This window comes from Topomyia yanbarensis, chromosome 2, assembly GCF_030247195.1.
Source record: "Topomyia yanbarensis strain Yona2022 chromosome 2, ASM3024719v1, whole genome shotgun sequence".
NCBI classification, from domain to species: domain Eukaryota; kingdom Metazoa; phylum Arthropoda; class Insecta; order Diptera; family Culicidae; genus Topomyia; species Topomyia yanbarensis.
Genome location: NC_080671.1, coordinates 266,983,822 through 266,998,400, shown reverse-complemented (window position 1 = coordinate 266,998,400; position 14,579 = coordinate 266,983,822). Strand labels below are relative to the sequence as shown.

The window sequence follows — 14,579 nt, the reverse complement described above, 5'->3', positions numbered from 1 at the left end:
TGTCTTGCTTCGGGGTGGCTGGGTTTACCCCTTACGCGGTTGCCATTCGCTGCGCCAACCTGCCTCGGCATGAACAGACCATTCACTCTCTTATTTTGCGCTTGGCCTTTTTCGCTCCAGCTAACCAATCACTAGTTAGCCGTTCCAGTCGTCTGTTGCTCGGTTCGCCAGATTACCTGTAGCCTACTGGCAATCTGGATGGTAGCAGCCGAGACTGCGTTCCACTTCTCCACCGATTGACACATCCGCTGAATAAGGGTATCAGGGGTTGTGTCCCAGCCACAGACGTCAAGCATTGCTCTTCTTTCGACGTCGAACCGATGACATACGAACAGTATGTGTTCGGCAGTTTCATCTACACCTGGGCAGTCCGGGCAGACTGGGACCTCCGCGTGCCCGATCCTGTGGAGGTACTGACGGAAACAGCCATGGCCTGACAGGAATTGTGTCAGATGGAAGTGAACTTCCCCATGGGGTCTTCCCACCCAGCTCGATATGCTAGGTATCAGCCGGTGAGTCCACCTACCTTTCGAGGAGTTGTCCCACTCACGCTGCCATCTGGCGACCGAGGTCGCCCTGGTGCGCTCGCGGGCTCCCCTATTTCCACGTTGCTCAAAGCACTCCTCATCTTCCCGAATGACCAGCCCGACTGGCATCATGCTCGCTATCACGCAGGATGCATCGTGTGATACCGTGCGGTAGGCAGATATCACTCTGAGGCACATCACGCGGTAGGTGCTCTCCAGTTTCTGTAGGTAACTGGTTACCCTCAGTGCTCTTGACCATGACGGGCCGCCGTACCTGAGGATAGATACGGGAACGCCTGCCAGTAACCTACGTCTACTGGCGCACACCTTTGAGCTGTTGGACATCATTCTCGATAGAGCCGCAACAGCAGTCGACGCTCTCTTGCACGTATAGTCGACATGGCTGCCGAAGGTCAGCTTGTCGTCTATAATGACTCCGAGAGACTTCAGACTTCGCTGTGAAGTGATCGCGACTTCTCCCACATGGATAACTGCATGTTGTGCCGACTTGCGGTTGTTGACGATAACTACCTCCGTCTTATGATGAGCGAGCTCCAGGCCTCTCGCGCTCATCCATTCCTCCACCGTGCTAATCGCGTGTTCTGCGGTTAGTTCTACCTCAGGAATTGACTCCCCGTAGACCTCCAAGGTTACGTCGTCGGCAAAGCCGACGATCTTGACCCCAGGAGGGAACTTCAGTCTCAGAACCCCGTCATACATGAGGTTCCATAGCACCGTGCCTAGGATCGAGCCCTGCGGGACTCCGGCGGTAATCGGAACCCTTTTCTGACCGGCATCGGTCTCGTATATCAGTACGCGGTTTTGGAAGTAACTTTCCGGGATCCGGTACAGACCCACCGGTATGCTAAGCCGGTGTAACGAGAGCGCGATGGCATCCCAGCTTGCGCTGTTAAATGCGTTCTTCACGTCAAGTGTCACTAACGCACAGTATCGAATACCTCGCCTTTTTCGTTGGATCGCTATCTCGGCAGTATTTATCACTGAGTTGAGAGCGTCCACTGTGGACTTACCCTTCCGAAAGCCAAACTGGTTGCTTGACAGACCGTCCGTATCTTCCGCGTACGGGGTGAGCCTGTTGAGGATGATCCTCTCAAGCAGTTTGCCAGTCGTGTCTATCAGACAGATTGGTCTGTACGCCGATGGGTCGCCTGGCGGCTTCCCGGGCTTCGGCAACAGCACCAGTTTCTGCCTTTTCCATCTATCGGGGAAACGGCACTCGTCAAGGCATCTCTGCATAGCTAGCCTGAACATGTTCGGGTTCGCTATGATCGCTGCCTTGAGAGCGTTGTTTGGAACTCCATCCGGCCCTGGAGCTTTGTTCATTGCTAGGGATTTAGCCACTGCGAGTAGTTCTTCATTCGTCACTGGAGCCACCATTTCGACCGTGCCCGCACTGTCTCGTAGTGCAGGTGGCCAGGGGCTTGTGGCTCGAGACGGGAAGAGTACTTCGATAATCGTTGCCAACCGGTCCGGAGACCGTTCTGGGGGTGAGGAGCCCCCTTTGGTCTTGGACATCACAATCCGGTAGGCGTCACCCCACGGATTCGCGTTGGCACTCTCACATAGGTTGTCGAAACACGCTCTCTTGCTGCTCTTAATAGCCTTGTTAAGGGCCAATTTCGCAGCTCGAAACACTTCACGGCGGTTCTCTCTTGCATCCTCGGTGCGAGCTCTTTGCATCCTACGTCTAGCTCTGAGACAGGCTGACCGTAGAGCTGCAATCTCGGCACTCCACCAGTATACCGGGCATCTACCGTTTCTTGGCAGTGTTTTTCTCGGCATAGTGGCGTCGCACGCGCGTGATAGAACAGCTACCAGCGCATCCCCGCTTAGACTGTCGGTGTTGGCCTCCAGTCCCAGGGCCGCGGTGAAAGCTTCGCTGTCGAAGTGATTGGACTTTCACCCGCGTACCTGACAGGGATCTCCCGCCCTCGGATGCTGCACACCATAGTTGATCTTAAAGCGGATTGCTAAATGATCGCTATGGGTGTAGCCTTCGTCTACCCTCCATTCCATGCCTGGAGCCAGACTCGGGCTGGCAAAGGTCAAATCAATCCACGCCTCCACTCCGTTTCTACGGAATGTACTAGCGGAGCCATCATTAGCTAGCACAGTATCGAGTTTCGCAAGCGCTTCCATTAGCGCTTGACCCCTGCTATTTGTACAGCGGCTGCCCCACTCCACTGCCCAAGCGTTAAAGTGGTGGTTTATTTGATCTGATCTGTCTAGTACACAGATCGGCTGGCCGGCTGCCGGGCCAAGCACGATAGCAGAAGGCCTATTCGGACTCGACCATTTACTACCTGCACTCGTGGAGTGAAACAGGCCAAAGGATCCTATGGGAGAAAGCGAGAACGATCTGATCGCAACGTGTGGATCACATTGGGGATTATCAAGTTTCCCTGACTGAACATTTAGTCTCTCGCTCGAACGTTCCGAAAGACTCGATTATTTATTTCAAGTAAATGGTGTTACTGATCTTGCAAGGCAAAAGGCTTTGTTTGTCACATTAAGTGGACCGGCTGTATATTAAGAGCTCAAGCTTTTATATCCTTCATCGGAAGATCTTAAACTCGTTAGTTACGCTAACATTTCCAAAAAGCTTAAAGAACGATTTGATAAGGTCGAATCTGACCTAATTCAAAGATACAAATTTTATATAAAGGTGCAAGGACCTAACGAGAAGGCAGAGGACTTTGTCCTTGCAGTGAAGCTGCAGGCAGAGTTCTGTGCTTTTGGCGACTTTAGAGAAACGGCTATTCGTGACAAGCTCGTGATGGGAGTTTTTGATAAATCCCTTCAACAAAAACTTTTAAATGAGGACACTCTCAGCTTAGCAATGGCGGAGAAGATCTCTGTTAATTGGGAGTTAGCTGGATCACGTGCTCGTATGATCAATGATCGCCAGGGTAACCAGATTGCTTCCGTAGTAGAAGTCGGAGTAATTCCCTGAAGCGCAAATGGCACAAAAGTTTAGAACGAAAACGAAATGGACGTTATGCTGAATTAATCTGCGATTCTTGTGGCATAAAAGGCCACATTAAGCGATCATGTTTCAGGCGCAGAAAAATTCAAAACGATTCCGTCAAGTTTGTCGAGAAGAGAAAAGACCTGAGTTTCGGTGACGACAAAATTGCGGATATATTTAAACAGTTGAAAGCGGACATGGATGACACAGACAGTGACTCAGGTGACTATATGTGTATGCAAGTGTCTTCTGTAAATAGAATAAATGACACATGTTTTTTGCAACTAATTGTGCAAGGTAAACTTTTGAAAATGGAGGTCGACAGTGGATCTGCAGTCTCGGTAGTTGGTTCAGCGATATATAAGAAACTGTTTGATATGCCCTTGCAGAAAACAAATCGAGACTTAGTTGTTGTAAATGGTGCTAAGCTTGACATTTTTCGAAAAATTGACGTAGTGGTACAATATAAAGATATTGAATGGCTTTTGCCGCTATTTGTGTTAAACTGTGATTATGATTTCGTTCCGTTACTAGGGCGTAAATGGTTGGATGCACTTTGTCCACTTTGGAGAGATTATTTCATGAACGTTTCACAGGTCAATAAGATCATTTTTCAAATATAGACAAGGTGGTGAGTGACTTCAAAATGCAATATTCTAGTGTTTTCACAAAAGACCTTTCTTCGCCAATTGCGGGTTTTGAAGCAGATATTGTTTTAAAAGAAAATAGTCCTATTTTTCGAAAAGCATATGAGGTTCCATATAGGCTTAGGGAGAAAGTTGTTGAACATTTAGAAAAACTTGAAAAGGAAAAAAAATCATTACACCTATAAAATCTAGTGAGTGGACATCTCCGGTCGTTGTTGTCCCTAAGAAAAATGGTGAGATTAGGATGGTAATCGATTGCAAAGTTTCTATTAATAAATTAATAATCCCTAATAGTTATCCCTTACCATTAGCGCAGGATATTTTTGCAAATTTAGCAGGTTGTACAGTGTTTTGTGCCCTTGATTTGGAAGGAGCCTACACTTAACTTATGCTGTCAGAAAAATCTAGGAAGTTTATCGTTATCAACACGATCAAGGGGCTTTTCACTTACAACAGGGCTTCATCGAGTGCAGCGATATTCCAGCAGGTTATGGATCAGATATTGGCTGGATTGGAAAATGTCTGCTGTTATTTGGATGATGTACTTATTGCGGGGAAGGATTTAAATGATTGTTATAAGATGGTTGTTTTGGTTATGGAAAAGATATCGCGGGCTAATACTAATGTTAATTGGGATAAATGTAAGTTTTTCGTAAATTCTCTTCCATATTTAGGTTATATTATATCAGAAACTGGTTTGCCTCCATGTCCGGACGAACTTGCTACAATTAGAAATGCGAATGTTCCTAAAACTGGGACCGAATTGAAGGCGTTTCTATGGCTTGTGAATTATTATGGTAAACTTGTTCCCCACTTGTCTTCGAAGCTTAGTAGTTTGTACAGGTTATTGCAAAAGGACGTGAAGTACGTGTGGGATGAGAATACTGATAAAGCCTTTGTAAGATGCAAAAATGAACTGCTTACTGCTAATATTCTTGAATTTTACGACCCTTTGAAACCGATTGTTGTAGTTTTGGATGCTTCAGGTTATGGTTTAGGGGGAGTGATAGCGCACGATATTGACGGAATTGAAAAACCAATTTCCTTTACATCTTATTCTCTAAACAGTGCTCAAATGATGTATCCTATACTTCATTTGGAAGCATTGGCCTTGGTCTGCACGGTGAAGAAATTTCACAAATTTTTATAAGGTCAAAGATTCATTGTGTATACAGATCACAAACCATTGGTAGGAATTATCGGTAAAGTGGAGAAAGATGCTATTTTTGCAACTAGATTACAAAGATACGGAAATGTCTATTTACGACTTTGAAATCAAATATAGCCCAGCTGAAAAAATGGGAAATGCAGATTTTTGCTCTCGTTTTCCATTGAATCAGTTAGTCCCTAAACAGTTTGATAGAGAAGTAGTGAAAAGCATTAATTTTAGCCAGGAATTTCCTGTTGATTTTTCCCAGGTTGCTAATGAGACGAGCTAAGACGAGTTTTTACAACAAATTATATATTATATACAGAATGGTTGGCCAGAAAGAGTAGACAAACACTATGCACATATTTTCTCAAATCGCGTTGATTTAGAGATTGTAGACCATTGTATATTGTTTCAAGACAGGGTATTGGTTCACGCAAAGCATTTGGCTCCACTGCGCGAGAAGTTTCATTCTCACGCGAGGATCGGTGCTACCGGGCACCAGTTATACCGGTTTTTCTAGCCCTTCTGGAAACCGGGCAATAATGCGAAGTGGTGAGCCAACATGATCTCACACTGTGAGAATGATACTGATAAGTCAGTCGAGAATAAACCTTCAACCAGACGAGATCGCTCCTATTTCGATCCTGAAAAAATAAATGTGTAGTTAGTTTGTGCATGCAAAGTATAAGTTGTATGTAATAACATAATTTACGGTGAACTTACCTGAAAGATTTACTGTGAACACTTACCTGTAAGAATATTTCCCTGGTGAAATTGTGTGCAGAGGTGACCTGTCGTTCGGTGCATCAGCTGCTAGCCGTCGTCGTCGAGACTTTTTCTTTCTCGTTTTTCCGCTCGCCTTAATTGCGAGTTGCTTTTGGTGGCTATCGTCATTCTGCCGCTGCTACCCGTCGGTGATCTGCGTTACCTGTGCAGGTAACATTGCATGCTGCAAGCAGGCATGGGAAAATTCACTCATTCGTTTGATTGCATCTGATAGCCATTCATCCTTGGTTCAGCCGCACACAATAATCATAGTGAGCATGGAGCAACGACCCATGAGAGAATGCGATGAATCCTCTCTCCACCACCATGTTTGTGCACTCCGAACGGTCAGCGAGCGCACTAGGCGTGTTTCGAAATTCAACATTGCTCAACAATTGGTCATCGATGACCAAATTGTTGAGTTAAACATGGACGCCGCGACTTTTTCGGTGAGCGAAAGAGAAGACTTTCGCTCTGTTGTGATTCAAAACATCGGATGCAACGTTTCAGTCAGATGCTCAGTTATGCTACGAAACATCTGAAGCTACATGCGCAATCTCTCAGTGATGAGAGTAAGCCTGTCCGCGCTCTCACTGCTACTGATGTGGTCACGGTAGCCACATATATCGATATACCTATAATGCTGCCGGAATTTCACTTTGTACCTACAGATTCACAGACGACTCGGACATAATTATCGTTGATATTATACTTTGTACTAAAAACTACATTAATGTTGGGCACAATCCACACTATACCTCATTTTTATTAGGGTTTAATGAAAATTCCACTGATAAACTTTCATCGAGTTTATTTAAATGTCGAAATACAATCCGGCTACACTGGATGCAGTTGTTTTGGCAGTTTTGCAAATCAAATAATAATAGAAAGAAATATATTTTTCACAATTATTCCACGACTCGGTAATATTTTTACGGATTTTCACAAGTAATTGAAATTATTTAAATATCTAATTTAGTATTTCTTTGTCTTCCTCATATAGATTACGTCATCGCTATGGAATGTGCCAAATTCGAAGTTCTAACCGCTTGGAAGAAGCCACAAAACATTTGGTGTCATCTTCATTTATTACAAGCCCAGTTATGACGTTATAGGATATGTGTTTTAAACGTGTGGGAAGATTTCCAATCGATATTGTGCTAGTACGGCTAAATCACATGCATTCCTCTTGAACAATATCGCTGGTGAATTGTACTACAAGACGAGTTATGAGGTGTAATGCAATCAGCATAATGTACCTTTCCAGAACAGCCAAGTTCCATTCTATTGATGTCATTCGGATTTTGTCTATTTCGATTATACATTTGAGAATTACTGCACATTTTGGTGGGCTGAATATCTGAAACAACAATAGTTATTTAAAAAATCTTCATGAGTCAGCAAAACGGTTATCGTCAGGTACATCACGTGCTCGTATGATCAATGATCGCCAGGGTAACCAGATTGCTTCCGTAGTAGAAGTCGGAGTAATTCCCTGAAGCGCAAATGGCACAAAAGTTTAGAACGAAAACGAAATGGACGTTATGCTGAATTAATCTGCGATTCTTGTGGCATAAAAGGCCACATTAAGCGATCATGTTTCAGGCGCAGAAAAATTCAAAACGATTCCGTCAAGTTTGTCGAGAAGAGAAAAGACCTGAGTTTCGGTGACGACAAAATTGCGGATATATTTAAACAGTTGAAAGCGGACATGGATGACACAGACAGTGACTCAGGTGACTATATGTGTATGCAAGTGTCTTCTGTAAATAGAATAAATGACACATGTTTTTTGCAACTAATTGTGCAAGGTAAACTTTTGAAAATGGAGGTCGACAGTGGATCTGCAGTCTCGGTAGTTGGTTCAGCGATATATAAGAAACTGTTTGATATGCCCTTGCAGAAAACAAATCGAGACTTAGTTGTTGTAAATGGTGCTAAGCTTGACATTTTTCGAAAAATTGACGTAGTGGTACAATATAAAGATATTGAATGGCTTTTGCCGCTATTTGTGTTAAACTGTGATTATGATTTCGTTCCGTTACTAGGGCGTAAATGGTTGGATGCACTTTGTCCACTTTGGAGAGATTATTTCATGAACGTTTCACAGGAAGCCGTGTGGTGTCCGGCGGGCTGAAATCTTTTTGAACTATTTCAGCCAAGAATAGAACCTCTGGGAACTGCTCCCATGTCGTAAGAGGCGACTAACAACATGCTAGAAGTTCCTAGGTCGAGGTATTGCTCCGTACCGAAGACTTAACCTGGGCGGACCTTAAGGTTCAGGGTTGTTAATAGATAATTAATCGTCATCATCGATAACGTTAACCACCCGTCAACGTCATCTGAAACTCCGTTAACGATAATGTATCGTCGGATTCATCGTCATCGTCGATAATTCATCGGTGGTTATCGCGATACATTTTGCGTTACTTTCCCGTTTATTGGAGTTGAAGTTGATGCGGTTAAATTTCAATTGTTTAGAAATAAATAACTATTGAAGGACATGTTGTTGGCAGTTGAAAATCAATAGTTTGGACATTTTCTAAGCACAGGGGTGGTCCGACGATGTGTCAAAATCGAATTTTTTGTCAACTTTTCGGGAGTGTTTTATATTGAAGGGAAAGTTATTGGCAGTTGACAATCAATAGTTTTGGACATTTTCAATACACAGGAGGTTCGACGATGTGTGAAAATAGATTTTGTTCAACTTTTGAGGAAAGTTTATTATATTGAAAAAGCTATTGGTAAGTGAATAATCAGCTCTAATAAGACTTTAATTTGAGTAGTATCGATGAACGCGGATCAATACGTACTGAAAATTCGCCGCGTCTGTTTTAATGAATCTAATTTCAAGTTCCGTTTTACATTTCTTACAAAAGAAATGTATAGGATTCGCTCAAACTTTGAAAACTTTTTCCGAGGCCCGGAGGGCCGAGTTTCATATACCAATCGACTCAGCTCGACAAATTGAGACAATGTCTGTATGTGTGTGTGTGTGTGTATGTGTGTATGTATGTATGTACAAATGTAATTATCTCAGCAATGGCTGAACCGATCTTAATGAAACTAGTTTCAAATGAAAGGCCTAACGCTCCCATTTGACACTATTATTTTTGTTTTTCGATATGTTGTTTAATTTCTGAGATATAGGTAATTTTGTCAAAATAAGGCTGGATTGCAGCGAATAACTTTCGAGCAAGGCAAATTTATCGCGTGAAGCAAACAGAAACAAAAAGCTTATGAAAATACCTTTCCAACAAACTATAGATCGTCAAAATCCGTTCACAAGCGGCGGAGATATTAAACATTTTGTGTTTTTATTCCTCGCTTACCAATTTTCACCAACTAAAAACGAGATCGTTACGTACAGAGTATTTCTTTACTGGTGTTTTAGAGGCAAAACTAAACCGATTTTGAATATCGGGGTATGAAAACACATCTACATGATTTAAGGAATTCGATTTTGAAAACATTTTGTGAATTACCTATATAATAATTGCTATCGTTTTTTATTGATATTTTTCGGTGATTATATTAAAAAACTCTTACTGTTGACGTTTCAGCTTACTCGATTATAATTTCAGCCATCTTCAGAACTTTACAATAAAAATACAAAAAAATACAATAAATTTTACAGATCACAATTTACGTTAAAAACGATCACGACTTACATTTAACCCCATTCGCCCCTTGCTATCGCTGGGGGAAACAAATTTAAACTAAACCTACAGCGTCGTTGCTCCCTCGTCTCCTGTGAATTGCTGCGTTGATCGTAGCTTGTTGAGAAGTCCATTATACGTGCTAGAGAAGCTAGCTGCGTCACGTTGAAGATTCACAGCTCTCTCCTCTCGCAGCTTGATGTGGAGAACCTCAGCAGTCAGCCTATTGGAATCATTGTTGATTCTCTCCAATACACGCGTTCTGTTGAAATCGAACTGATGTCCACACTCTCTCGCATGCTGCGTTAGGCCGGTTATAGAGGTGCTCGTGCGAATTGAATTTTTATGCTGGGCAATGCGTTTTTCCAGAGTTTGCGATGTCTGTCCTATGTACTCCCTATTGTCGCATCTACCACACGGAATGCTGTAGACCACATTGGTCTGTTGCATCTTTGGGATCCTGTCCTTCAACATAGTAAAGATAGTGTTTTTAATTTTGTCGGTTGGTACGCTGCGATGATGTCATTCTTGCGTAACACTTTTCCTATCTTCTCGCTTAGGCAGGGGATGTATGGGATGGAAATGTACTTAGCTATTTGCTCGTCTGTCCCAAAACAGACAACAGGACGATATCTTGATTACACATCAGAGAGTCCGCACGCCCACAAAAAGAATACCGCTATCGCATTATTCGACCGAGCGCTAAAGCTTACTGATGCGAGGAAGAGAGAGGTAAGCATAAAAGAAGCGTCGGATATCCTGCGCAACAACAACTACCCGGAACACTTCATAAAGCGTGTACTGAAACAGAGGGTACACTCACTATATAACACACTGCAAACCAGGAGTACAGACGAGCAAATAGCTAAGTACATTTCCATCCCATACATCCCCTGCCTAAGCGAGAAGATAGGAAAAGTGTTACGCAAGAATGACATCATCGCAGCGTACCAACCGACCGACAAAATTAAAAACACTATCTTTACTATGTTGAAGGACAGGATCCCAAAGATGCAACAGACCAATGTGGTCTACAGCATTCCGTGTGGTGGATGCGACAATAGGGAGTACATAGGACAGACATCGCAAACTCTGGAAAAACGCATTGCCCAGCATAAAAATTCAATTCGCACGAGCACCTCTATAACCGGCCTAACGCAGCATGCGAGAGAGTGTGGACATCAGTTCGATTTCAACAGAACGCGTGTATTGGAGAGAATCAACAATGATTCCAATAGGCTGACTGCTGAGGTTCTCCACATCAAGCTGCGAGAGGAGAGAGCTGTGAATCTTCAACGTGACGCAGCTAGCTTCTCTAGCACGTATAATGGACTTCTCAACAAGCTACGATCAACGCAGCAATTCACAGGAGACGAGGGAGCAACGACGCTGTAGGTTTAGTTTAAATTTGTTTCCCCCAGCGATAGCAAGGGGCGAATGGGGTTAAATGTAAGTCGTGATCGTTTTTAACGTAAATTGTGATCTGTAAAATTTATTGTATTTTTTTTTTGTATTTTTATTGTAAAGTTCTGAAGATGGCTGAAATTATAATCGAGTAAGCTGAAACGTCAACAGTAAGAGTTTTTTAATATAATCACCGAAAAATATCAATAAAAAACGATAGCATTTACCAACGGTGACCAAAAATAGAAAACCCTATATAATAATTGAACTATTTCTCAAAAATCAATATATAAGTTCACTTCAAATACAAAATAATGTGCTCATAGTGAATTTTTTCTAGAGTTCATGTATTTATCCCTTGGATTAGGCGTTGCGTTCAATCGTGAAGTAAATATTGGATGGTATATAACTATACAGATCATCAAGTAATTCACCTAGTAGTGAGATAAAAGACTTCTCATACAATTATACTCGTGGCCGAAAGAAACTGTATTTTTGAATCTCAAAACTCTAGAAAAAATTTAGCTCTTTGCAAAATTTAGATTATATTGGTTATGGCGCAAAAATTACTACTTACATTATTTATAATAAGGATGTAAGGAGTGAATATATCACATAATATACCTATAAAATAAGGTCTCGCCATGAACCATCATTTGCCATTCCTCACATGCCCTCCCAATCTCTATCTCACTCTCTCGTTCTCTCTGTCTCTTTCTCTCTTTCATCATGTTGGTGGCAACTGTCACGACTCACATCTATCTTGCTATTTCTCTATTTATTTCTAAGTTGTGTGATAAGATTCTCTGCTAATCTTTTTTAATATTCAAGCTAATTTCATGTGTGCGATGTAATTGTGAAGGTTTGAGAAAACCAAACTATTTTTTGTCTGTTACCCTATTATTCTCTTCGCATTTTAGTGTACAAGAAACTCACGGAAACAAGTGTAATAATACATCCTACATGTCAAATAAAATATTTGTAGTCCAAGAAAATTTGCAAAATATTTGCCTTATGGGAAAACTATAGCTATTTTCAAGGTGAAATTGGTATTTCGAAACGTTGCACTATGGGTAGACAGGTGACCATCGAAAACTACATCAACTCAAATTTAATTCAGTTCTATTCAAAGCTTGTATAAACGCTATAATAAAGGAAATTCATGGCTATCTCAGAAAAATATGTGGCCTAACTGGGAGGTGGGACACGTGCGATATTTCAACTCTTCGTATCTCTATTGAATTTTGAATAAAACATATATGTAAGGCATTGGATAATTCAGCACACGTTTCGTTCGAGTTTTCCATATTGTACAAGTAAATTAGAGAGGATTACAATCAGAGTTTATGCATTGGACAGATAGTTGATCTGACTACATTTTTGCCATCCTGACAGTTTGAACCATTTCTTTTTCACAGTATTGGATTGTACAGGGCTTATTTATCCATATTTCCTGAACGAGAATTCCGAACGAAACAATATGCAAGCTATAAGGATGACTGGAAAGAGACTGCATTATAATCAACTGAATGCACACCTTTTATGCTATCGACATAGCCTAGACACTTCACACTATTTATTTTAATTCAAATGAAAACTTTGAAATATCTACTTGTCTCTTTTACAAATCGCATTCTCCATCATTTGCTCTCTGTTCAAAGGGCTTTCGTGAGATTTTGTCTACTTTCCGAATCTGTAATAAGTTTTGATGTAGGCGTTCATTTGATAAAGTTATGACATATTTGGCGAATGAAGATTCGTCAAATCGTTGTAAACGTCACGAAAGAATGTGTCATGTGACCTTGTCTCACTTTACTATAATCAATGGCGCGTTAAATTACTGGACCAGCAAATTCTATTCTGCACATTTTTTTCGGGAATATGTGACAAAAAGTAAACTTTGAATTCCAAAGCAAATTGAACGTTCCAGGTTCCTGATAACTAATTAAGGTCCATCAATAATGTTGAAGCACTAAATAATCTTAAAACGACGCTGTCAAGTAAAGAAGCGTGAAAACGAAAAGACTAAAACAAAAAAGGATAGCAGCCCTAGAAATCCCATTGTATATTAATTAGCCTTTTCTCGAGAGATAAAATTTTCAAAATCATTTCATAACTATCTGATGCAATGGTTCTCAAATTCGTACAATCTGGATTATTTTATTCAAAAATGTTTTTTAACTTTAACTTTAAATTTGCATTTTAATTAATTGTTTCATTCAGCATCTTTTTATTAATTTTGTTCATCTGCGTTCATTTAATCTACTTTATTCGTTTCATCATTTGGATTCACTCTGATCAGTTTATTCATTTCGTGCATTTTAGTCATATCATTCATTTCACTTATTTTATTCACTGTTTTCATTCAATGCATTCTATTCATTTTTCCAGTTCATGCATTTTTTTAAAATGAAGAACATTTTATTAACCTGACTATTTTTTTCAGTTTTATTCATTTCATCCGAACAATTCTTTTGACACAATTTATTTTTTCTATTAATTTATAACCTTACCACACCGATTAATTTATCATTTCAATCAATGCATTTTCTTCTTTTTTATTCATTTTGTCAATTCACTTCATTTTGTTTATTTGGTTCGTTTGTTTCATTTATTCATTTAATTTATTTTTTATTCATTTTATTTTCTTTGTTCATTCCGATCATTTTATTTTCTTTGTCATTCCGTTCATTTTCTTCATTTGAACTTTTAAATTAAATTGATTCATTTGATTCATTTGCTTCACTTGATTCATTTGATTCATTTGATTCATTTGATTCATTTGATTCATTTGATTCATTTGATTCATTTGATTCATTTGATTCATTTGATTTATTTGATTTATTTGATTCATTTGATTCATTTGATTCATTTGATTCATTTGATTCATTTGATTCATTTGATTCATTTGATTCATTTGATTCATTTGATTCATTTTATTTATTTGATTCATTTGATTCATTTGATTCATTTGATTCATTTGATTTATTTGATTCATTTAATTCATTTTGTTCATATCTTTAATTTTATTCATTTCAGGTTCAGTCATTCCATTTATTTATTTCATTCAATTTGTTAGTTTGAGTCAATTTATTCTATTAATCTTATACTTATTTCTAAATGTAGTCCAAATTTTCATTAATTAAGCTAATATAATTTGATTCGTGTATTTTATAATTTTGATTTACTACTTCGCATGAGTTCTGCAAACTAATGAATGATCCAACAGTGATATGTGTAAGAAATGTCTCATCTCACTGCTAGGTGGATTAAATCGGTTTTTGGTAACAAGCCCGTCCATCAGGTTAACGATCCTTTGTATTTCCCTTCAATGTTCGATATAATCGTTCGTATACATGTATTTCACAAACAATCCGATATTAGAAATAGGAAACACTTTCGCTGATTTATAACATCTAGAGCTATCATAACTCT

The 14,579-nt window shown here is 40.2% G+C and overlaps 1 protein-coding gene across 11 annotated transcripts in view; it reads right to left on the bottom strand.

Moving 5' to 3' along the window:
* Positions 1 to 14,579, bottom strand: part of LOC131683134 (uncharacterized) — a 1,279,861-nt gene that overhangs the window by 703,338 nt on the left and 561,944 nt on the right. The window lies entirely within an intron of this gene.